The sequence below is a fragment of the Elephantulus edwardii genome, unplaced genomic scaffold (genome assembly GCF_000299155.1).
Source record: "Elephantulus edwardii isolate Elephantulus edwardi_28Jun2011 unplaced genomic scaffold, EleEdw1.0 scaffold00101, whole genome shotgun sequence".
Classification (NCBI taxonomy): domain Eukaryota; kingdom Metazoa; phylum Chordata; class Mammalia; order Macroscelidea; family Macroscelididae; genus Elephantulus; species Elephantulus edwardii.
The window spans coordinates 9,485,134-9,496,306 of NW_006399851.1; positions in this window are offsets into that span (position 1 = coordinate 9,485,134).

Here is an 11,173-nt window from a genome sequence, read left to right on the forward strand (position 1 = left end):
CAGCTTAAAGGCATCAATTTTCCTTCTATCATCCCTAATCATTGTCCTGATCTCTGATGCATAGTAAGTGAATGCAAAGATCATGGCATGTATCAGGCGCACCTTAGTCTCCAGACTGACACCTTTGTACCTCAGTATTTTAGAGAGGGCTCTAACCATAGAGGCTCATGGGTAGACACAGGCAAAAGGGAACGACTTAGACAAGGTTCTCTAGAGAAACAGAACCAGTGAGAGAGATATAGATATATAGAGATGATATAGAGATACGGAGATATAGATCTGGCTATCTAGCTATCTTTCTAATAAAAATTTACTTCTTTAAGGAATTGGCTGATGTGAATATGAGGGACTACAACACCCAAAATTCTCAAGTCAGATAACAGGCTGGAGATTCATTTCTGCAGGCATAAGTCCCCAAGATCAGGCAATGGAAACAATATTAAGCAAAGAGAGAGTTCTGTCAAAATATCCATTTTTCAAAAGTAGACCCCCACCAAGCTGTTCTTCGGAGATACTTTTGGAGAGATCTGAACTGAGAAGCCAAATAGACTCGATTTTATGTAGCACTCATGCCATTTGAGTAAACCAAACCCCCATGTGCAGAAAATTTATGCCACGAGCCCTAAAGTTTTGTCTTGACCTGTTTCTCAAAATAGTAGCCGCAAATGTAAATGTTTTGTGCCGCACCCTTGATAAACCCAAGATGTAAATGGTAAATGTTTTACACAGTACCCTTGATAAATCCAAGATGTAGATTTGTTGTACTATACCCATGACGATTTCACTGTACCCTTGGAAATATGTCAACAGCAAGGTATTGTAGCCTGAGTCTTCATAGCCCAGCATCTAAAGGAGAGTAAGAAAATAAAAGCATTTAGCCAAAGCTAGGAAACTGGGGAGTCCTGCCGTGTTGCTGGTACACCCTGCTGCGCAGAAAATAAATAACCTTACTTATAATCTGGCAGTGTTTGTCTTTTAATCCATTGGGCACAACAGAACAACCAACCTTTCATTCAGCAGCTGATCAGGTTAGCATTTTGTGGTGGTCGTGTTGTTGTTATGTGCCATCGAGTCACTTGTGACTCATAGTGAACCTATGTACAAGAGTCCTAAATGCTGCTCTATCCTGTGCTAACCTCTGCGTGTCTCTGACACACTCATTCCCACCACCCCAGTCACAGAATTGATCCATTTCATTGAGGATCTTCCTCCTCTGCGCTGTCCCTCCACTCTCCAAAACATGATTTTCCTCTCCAAGGACCAGTCCCTCCTTGCAACATGCCCAAAGTATGTCAGATGAAGCTTCAGAATCCTTGCCTCCAAGGAACATTTCAGTTTCACCTCTCCAGGACAAACCTGTTTGTTCTCCTAGCAGTCCACGGTATTTTCAACACTCTTCTGCAGCACCACAGTTCAAAGGCATCAATTATCTTTCTGTCATCCCTAGTCACTGTCCAGCTCTCTGATGCATAGCACATAACTGCAAAGACTATAGCTGGATCAGGTGCACCCTAGTCTCAAGCATTTCAGTACTTTAAAGAGGTCTCTAACCGCAGACTTTCCCATCACAGTACATCTTTTAATTTCCTGGCTGCTGGTGCCAAGAGTGCTTACTGTGGTGCCAAGCAAACTTAAACTGTGAACAATCTCAATCTCTTCACCATCCATCCTAATGCTGCCAATCAGCCCAGTGGTGAGAATCTTTGTTTTCTTGATATTGAACCTCAATCCATACTGAAGACTGCAGTCCCTGACCTTCTGCAGCAAGTGCTTCAGATCCTCCTCAGTTTCAGCAAGCAGGGTTGTGTCACCTGCATAACACAGATTGTTGATGAGTCTTCCTCCAATCCTGATGCCACACTTCTCCTCATATAGACCAGCCTCCCAGATAACCTGTTCTGCATAAAGATTGAAAAGGCATGGCGATAGGATACATCCCTGGTGTACACACTTCCTGATTTTGAACCATGCAGTGTTTCCTTGCTCTGTTCTAACAACTGCCTCCTCATCCAAATATAGGTTTCACATTACCACAATCAAGTGTTCTGGGATTCCCATTCTCAGAGTTAGCCATAGTTTGTTCTGATCCATACAGTCAAATGCCTTTGCATAATCAATGAAACAAAGACAGACATTCTTTTGGTATTCCCTGCTTTCAGCCAAGATCTATCTAATATTAGCTACAATACTCCTAGTACCATGACCCTGTATAAACCCAGCCTGCACTTCTGGTAGTTATCTGTTGATGTGCTCTTTCAGTCATTTTTGGATAATCTTCAGCCAAGATATGCCGTGTAAACCAAAGAAACTAAGACTGTACTGCGTACAGAGCAGTGAGGGCCTCAAATGTGAGGTGAGGTGAGCAGTAGTAGCAGCCCAGATACACGTACTAGACCCACATGGGAAGGGCTGAGACTACTCAATTCAGAAGCTGTGTAGATGTATTGGATTGACTAGAATCTAGACTTGGTTGGCAGCAAAGAAAGTGCCTATGGGTTCCTTGAGTTTGTACCAGGTTTACTGGATCTCCACTGGGGAGTACAGCTTCACTGCCTGCCACAGTGGCCCATGGAGCTGAGGATGTCCATTGATTTCCTGTTGGTTTAGTGCTAAAGAATTGAGATGTCAAGACAAAGGTATGTCATTCAAATCCTCCAGATACTCTGTGGAAAAAAGATGAGATTTATTGCCTTTGAAAACCCACCATCTATGTGTTGGTTAAGACTTGATGACACATAACAGCAACAACCATCATTGTCTGATCAACATCATGATAGATGGAGAAATGACTGAAGTTGTCCACAATTTTATTTTGCTTGGATCTACAATCAACACCGTTGACACTAACACTCAAGAAATCAAAAGACATAGCACATTGGGTAAATCTGCTGTCAAGGCCTTCTCCAAGCTTATGGAGCAATGACATCAGTTTAAAGACCAAAGTGCACCTGATTCAAGCCTCAGTCTTTTCAGTTACTTGCATTACATCTGCAAGTTGGACAATGATTAAGCATTACAGAAGAATGAGTGCCTTTGAGTTGTGGTGTTGGAGAAGAATATCTTATGGACTGCCAAAAGAACAAACAAATATGCCTTGGAGAAAGTGCAACCAGAGTAATGGGTCCTCCTTGAAGGCAAGGATGGCGAGGCTTCATTTCACATCGTTTGGGTATATTGTTAAGAGGGGCAAGTCCATGGAAGAAAACATCATGCTTGCAAAGGTGGAGGGTCAGCAAAAGACAGGGAAACCTTCAACAGGATGGATTGACCCAGCAACTACAGCTACCGGCTCAAGTATGTCAAAGATGAAGATGGGATAGGGTAGGGCAAGGTTCAGATCTGTTTTTCATAGGGTCTTTATAAGTTATAGTCAACTCAATGACACCTAACAACAAAAACAACCATTATCAGATTGGGCCTGAGAGCTGGAGGGCACAGCAGTAGATATGACTGTGGGTGGCTGGAGAAGGTAAAGGCACAGGAAACAAAGCAGGGCTGGCACTTGCCAGAGGACTGTGTAGACTTTCTTAAATTAGCGATGGGGAAGGAAATAGGAGAAAAGAGCCAGAAAGTCAGCAGTCAGATTTTTCCATACCATCTGTGATGGGAAGCAGAAATCTGCCAAGAAAAACCATGTGCTCGGGCTAATTGGTAGAACCAGAAAGCAGAAGTAAGGTGCCAACCCACCCGCTAACCAACAGGTCTTCTGTCCCTTTCTCTTTCCATCCTCTCTGTCTTTTCTTTCCTTCTCTTTCTGCCTCTTTTTATGCCTTCCTTTTTCTCTCCTTCTTTCCTCCTCTTTCTTTTGCTTTCCCTTTCTTTTTTATACACATAGCTTTATGATGTTTCAAAATAATGGTGCTACTAAGAAAGATTGAAAGATTTGGGACAATGAAAAAGGAACCATGCAAGATCATGAGCCAAGATTAAATGGCTTTGTATTTTATCATTTGAAGTAAGTAAGCAAGTGGCAACTTTGAGTGTAGGAGTTTGATTTTTAAAAGTATTTCCAGAAATTGTATTTCTAATTTTGAAACTCATTTTAAGGAATGTTAAAGAGAAAAGAATTATTAGTGGTTCACATACCTTCTCTCTTCTGTTTTTGTCATACTATTTTTTTATTTTTAAATTTGATTATTATTAATTTTAATGAACGTTTACAGAGACTTTGGATTTCCATTCATTCATTGTTGCAATTTTTTTCCTGCCTAACTCTCGCCCCCAGTACACTCTTCTCTTTGAAAAGTAAAAGAAAAATTCTTTCATTGTTTTACAATCCCTCCCCGCCCCCAGGTCCAGTCCACTATGCAGCCTTCGTTCTGCACTCCTGTCATGACAATAATACCTAATCACATATCCCTTTTAAACAGTTTTCTCCCTCATCTGTTTCAATGCAGTATACATTATTTATCCCATCTTTCTCAGTCTCCCCCTACCCCTGAGGTCATTTCTGTTTACAACAGTGGTGCCGTGCAGTATTTGTCCATTTGTGACTGAGATAGTTCACTCAGAATAATGTCCTTTAGGGTCACCCATTGTGAATAATATTTCATGAGTTCCTTGTTTTTCAATGCAGCATAGTATTCCATTGTGTGAATACATATCTCTATCTCTATCTCGTCTATATCATCTATGTATAACTATATCTACATCTATATCTATCTATAGCTATATCTATATCTATCTACATCTAAATCTATATCTATATCTAAATCTATATCTTCTCTATCAATTCTTTTGTTGATGGGCACTTAGGTTGTTTCCAACTCCTTGCTATTGTGAATAAAGCCACGATAAACATGGATGTGCATATATCTGCTTGGGTGTCAGTTATGGTCTTTTTGGGGTGTATTCTCAGTAGTGGTATTGCTAGGTCAAATGGCATCTCTATTTGCAACTTTTTGAGAAAGCGCCACACCACCTTCCACGGTGGTTGCACCATTTTACACTTCCACCAACAGTGAATCAGGGTGCCAGTTTCTCCACAACCTCGCCAGCATTTGTTGCTTGCTGTTCTGTTAAATTTTGCCATTCTGACTGGGATGAGATGATATCTCTTAGTTGTTTTGATTTACATCTCTCTTAGAGCTAGGGATTTTGAACATTCCTTCATGTGCTTGTTGGTCATCTGAATGTCTTCTTTGGTGAAGTATCTGTTCATATCCTGTGCCTATTTTTTCAATTGGATTGTTGACCTTTATCTTGTTGTGGTGCTCAGGTATTTTAGAAATTCTAGATATAAGTCCCTTATCTGACATGTCATTACCAAATACTTTTTCCCAGTCGTGGCTTCTCTTGTTACCCTGTGGGAGAAGTTTCTGCATGTGAATAGGGATTTGATTCTTAGAAGATCCCATTCATCTATTTGATCTTCTCCTGGTTGTAGATTTTCCAGGATGCTTGGAAGATTATTTATGTTGTGGATTAGGACTTCTAGAGTTCTTCTACGCTTTTCTTTAATGAAGTTTATAGTCCTTGGTTTTAGTCATAGGTTCATGATCCACTTAGTAAGGTGTGGATCTTGCTTGAGTCTTCTGCAAATGGTTTTCCAATTTTGCCAACACCATTTGTTAAAAAGGCTGTTGTTTCCCCACTTAACTGATTTCATCTCTTTGTAAAAAATCAGTTGACCATAGGTAGATGGGCTGATTTCTGGGTTCTCAATTCTATTCCATTGATCTATGTGTCTGTCATTGTACCAGTACCATGCTGTCTTAATCACCATGGTAATGTTAGTAGGATTTGAAATCAGGGAGTGAGATGCCTCCTACCTTTCTTCTATTTTTAAGGAGTGCTTTGCTTATTCAGGGCTTCTTTCCATTCCAAATGAAATGAGATTGCCTTTTCCATCTCATTGAAGAATGAGATTGGTATTTGTATTGAGATTGCATGGAAGCAGGAGTGGCATCCACTTCCGAAATGGCTTGCCTCCGGAAACTCTATGTATGGACAGTGCTTAGGCCGTTGGTTCAGAGGGTCGCAATGAGTCGTCTACAACTCGACGGCATCAAACAACAGCAACAACATAGGCTACCTAGTGAAGGAACCCTTCAGATAAGGTCCCTTCTTGTTGTGTGCCATCAAATTGGAACTAACTAATAGCTAACACTCCAGCAGATGGCACAGGAGGAGATTGTTCCTCTGCCAGTGTAGCAGCTAAGGGATTCAAACTACATACCTTTGGGATTGCAGTGCAGCTACCTACTACTAGGTCACCTGTTGTTTGTTATTAGGTGCCACTGAGTCAAGTACAGCTCATAGTGACCCTAGGAATGGCCAACCGTAAGCTTGCCCTATCCTGTGCCATCACCATCATCTCTGTGACTCGAGAGCCCACTGCTGATGTCATTATGTTAGCCCATTTCAGTAAGGGTCTTCCTGTCCTTCTCTGACCCTGCATCTTTCCCAACATGATACTGCTTTCTAAGGCATATCCTTGCCTTGCTACGTGAACAAAGTATATGTCTTGCGGAAAATGCAGCCAGAGAGCTACTTGGAGGCAAAGAAGGTAAAACTTCATCTCACAGACTTTGAGCAGGTTGCTCAGAGAGGCTATTCCTTGAAAAGGGATATCACATGTGGAAAAGTGGAGGGACTTGAAGGAGAAGAAGACCCTCTGTCAGGTGTCTTGACATAGTGACTGCAGCAATGACCTTAAGAGTGTCAGATACTGCAAGGATGGCACAGGATTCAGATCTGTTGTTCATAGGGCCACTGTTAGTTATACTGGACTTGATGCCACTTGACAACAACAAGAAGCACACAATATCCTGGAAACCCCTTTCATCCTTGCTCTTGCATATGTGCACATTCAACAGGATGATCCACTCAAGTGGACATACAGCTTGCTATTGTGGAGATGGAGGGGTGGCAAGCGTGGCCTCCAGCCACCTGGTCCAGAAGTCATTCCTTCTAGCACCTTGCCTCGTGCCTTGGTTTTGGGAGACTGCTGTAATACTAATACTGAAAGTGTATGACTTTAAAGAACAGACATTTCTTTATTTTCTCACAGTTCTGGAAGTTAAAAGTCCAGATCAGGGTCTGGTCTGTGCTGAGTCCATCCTTGGAGCCACTGCTCAGAAATCTTGGTTCCTTGACTTGTAGATTATCCTCAGATGGTGTCTCTCTTCCCCCTTTGATTGTATCTCTGTGTTTAATCTGCTCTTTTTACAACTTAAAAGTATTACATTTAGGATCCACCTGCTTATGTTTGATCTAATTAATGTGACAAAGAAAACTCAGCAGGAGCAAGATACTGTTGAAGATTATATTAAAAAATTAGTGGAATGGCACATCAACAGAGAGCTGCCAGATATGCAAGCTGTGTTTAGAAGAGGCCGTGGCACTAGGAACATCATAACCAATGTTCGATAGATCTTAGCTGAAAGAAGAGAATACCAGAGGAATGTCTGTGTTTTATTGACTATCAAAATGCATTTTACTGTGTGGATCACAAACAAATCATGGCTAATATTTGAAGAATGGGAATTCCAGAACACTTTTGTGAAATCTATACTTGGACCAAGAAGCTGTTCTCAGAACAGAGCAAGGAAATAGCGCATGGTTCAAAATCAGGAAAGGTGTACATCCTGTCTCCACAGTCTCCACACAGAGATTCTAATCTATATGTGGAACAGACCATTCAAAAAGCTGTACTTTATGAGGAGGGATGTGGCATCAGGATTGGAAGAAAACTCATTAGCAACTGGAATTATGCAGATGACACAACCTTGCTTGCTGAAAGTGAGGAGGACCTGAGCACTGCATGGTTTAAAATTGAGAAAGGAGCACGTCAAGGTTGTATTCTTTCTCAATATCTGCTCAATCTGTTTGCTGAGCAAGTAATTTGAAAAGCCAAACTCTACGAAGAGGAGTGTGGCTTCCGGATTGGAGGGAGTACTTTTTTCTTCTTGCTTTTAAAAGAAACTCCAATACCAAAAGGAAGTACCACTTTTAAATTGCCTATGATTTTTCTGCCTCTCTTGAGATGGAGGGCGGTTTTCTTTATTAATCGCAGAGAACCACTTTTCTGGACCTTTTGGTTATGAAACTCATAAATCCCACATAATCTTCTGGAATGGGCTGTTTTAAGACAACAGGGATCCAAATATTTTGCATAATTAAAATACCTTCGCTGAAGGCAGAATTGTAAATCTTAGGTGATTTTCTTACAGAAACGAACCTCTCCCTAGCCCCCTTATTTCTTTTATGGAAGCTTCTGAAAAATACATGGCCAGGCTCCTAGTTAGAAAAACCTGTCTTTTAAGGAAGGAGCTCTGCTGGCCTTCTCCTCACGATCATGAAGCAGAGTTAAAGGAGCAGTAAAAGAGGGACTGAGAAAAGTCTCCACCACCATCTATCAGTGTCTTGTGCTGTCACATGCTCTAAGCTACGGCACTAGGATCTCAAAGACCAGCAGGGTCACCCAGGGTAGACAAGTGTCAGTAGAACTTCCAGATTGACAGAGTAGGAAAAAAAGCCTGATGATCTACTTGTAAATATTAGTCAATGAAAACTTTATAGGTCACTGCAAAAGATTGTCTGAAGTGTTGCAAGATGAGCAAGCTTTGTTGGAAAGACTGTGAAAATGATACAGGACCAAGTAGCATTTCATTCTGTTATATGTAAGGTCCCTGTGAGGGAGGACAATTAACAACAGCAAGAAGGAAGGATCTAAAGTATCCAGCAGAGACTATGAAGTAGGCTTGGCCAGCAGTTCCTGGACCAGCAAAATTTCCTTCTCTCCTAACGTTCACCAAAGCTGTTCATATTATAATCTGTGTTTACAATTATAGGATGTTCTAGGCTTAAGCTTGAGCACAGTGATTTGGGAACAAAAGAAAGCCAATGGAAATCTTACAGTCCACAGTGATTACTAGATATGTGGAGGAGAAGCCAACAATATTTATGGGACTAATGGGTGACCCTTACAGTGAGAACATAATTCCTTGGGAGCCCCCAAAATAGTAGGGATTGATATTGCTATTGATGTTGTTGTTGTTGTTGTTAGGTGTCACCAAGTTGACTACGACTAACCCTATGAACAACAGATCTGAAAATTGTTCTACCATGTGCCATGCTAACAATCTACGATATACTTTAGGCCATCGTTACAGTCATTGTGTCACTCCAGCTTGTTGAGGGTCTTCCTCTCTTTCACTGACCCTCCACATCTCACAACCTGGTATTTTGTCCCCAAGGACTGGCCCCTCCTAACATCATGCCCCAAATATGTAAGGCAGCAGCCTTGCCTCTAAGAAGCACTCTGGCTGTACTTTCTCCAATACATGCTTGTTTGTTCTTTTGGCAGTCCATGGGATGTTGTTGTTGTTATGTGCCGTCGAGTCGCCTGCGACTCATAGCGACTCTATGTACAACAGCCCTAAACTCCGCTCTGTCCTGTGCCAATCGCACTGTCTCTGACACTCCCATCCCAATTATCCCAGTCACTGAATCAATCCACCTCATAGAGGGCCTTCCTCTCCTGCGCTGTCCCTCCACCCTCCCAAGCATGATGCCCCTCTCTAAGGACCGGTCTCTCCTCACAACATGTCCAAAGTAAGTTAGACGGAGCCTCAGAATCCTTGCCTCCAAGGAGCCACCCGGTTTAACCCTCTCCAGGACAAATCTGTTTGTTTTCCTAGCAGTCCATGGTATTCTCAATACTCTTCTCCAGCACCACAGCTCAAAGGCATCAATTATCCTTCTGTCCTCCTTGGTCATTGTCCAACTCTCTGATGCATAACAAGTGATTGCGAAGACCATGGCCTATATCAGACGCACCTTAGTCTCCAGAGAGACACCACTGCTCTTCAGCACTTTGGAGAGGTCCCTAACAGCAGACTTTCCCATGGCAATGCGCCTTTTAATTTCCTGGCTGCTGGTGCCAAGACTGTTGACTTTGGAGCCAAGCAAACTAAAGCTGTGTACAATCTCAATCTCTTCACCATCCATCCTGATACTGCCAATTGGTCCAGTGGTGAGAATCTTTGTCAGTACTTTTCTCAAACACCACAACTCAAAGGTATTATTATTCTTCAATTCTCCTTATTCATTGCCAACTTTCAGATGTGTAGCAAGTAACTAAAAAAAAAAACAAAACCAAACAAACCATGGCTAGAATCAGGTGCACTTCAATCAGGTGCACTTCTGTGTTTAAAATGAAACTGTTGCTCCTTAGGACTTTGGAGAGGTCCTAAGCAGGAGGTTTGATCCTTCTGCTTAAATAGGATCAAGGCTCAGATTGTGGTTTTCAGGGCAATTTTAAGCATGTGACCCCTGAAAAGTAGAAGAGAGATAAAAAAAAAAGTCTAGCAAATTTACTTAACGTTTCTATGTCTTTCAATGTGCACAGAATCTGGGCCACCAGCCTGGCATCATAGGCCCAATTTCTTGGTTAAGGAAACAGAAGATATCAGTACTCCTCTCTTACCACCAGTGAGCTTCCAGTACTCTTTAAAGTCTGAGACTCAGGTTAGCTCCAAGGAGGTGTGCAAGCTTGAGTTGAAATTTAGCAAGGCCTAAGTCTGTTATAACTACCATGATTGTTCTTCCCTGAGCACACAATTATTTATAACCTACACATGTACAAACCTTCATTATATACTCTATGCTTTGTTCCTCCTCCCCAAGTAAGACCTCCCTGAAGGCGTCTCTCTTCCAGCAGGGCTTCCATAAATACCCACTGAAATGCAGTGCCACACCTCAAATCTTGTATTTCCTTTTCCACAAGGTCTATTTGGGGCACCACAGAACTACTGTATTGTTGTTGTTATGTGCCATCGAGTCACTTGCGACTGATAGTGACCCTATGGAAAATGGCTCTGAATCCTGCCCTATCCTGAGCTAGTCTCACTGACTCCAGCACATTTACCTCCACTACCTTAGTTACTGTGTTAATCCATCTCATCTGGGGGCTTCCTGTCCTGTGCTGTGCCTCCACTCTTTCAAACATGATGCCCCTCTCCAAAGACAGCCCTCGTGGCCATCTATCTAAAGTATATGAGACAAAGCTTCAAAATTCACTCCTCCAAGGAGGCACTTGGTTTCATCTTCTCTAAGATAGACTTGATGGTTTTCTTGATAGTCCATGGTGTATGTTCAATACTCTTCTCCAGGACTACAACTCAAAGGCATCAATTCTTCTTCTGTTATCCTTGTTGTTGTTGTTGTT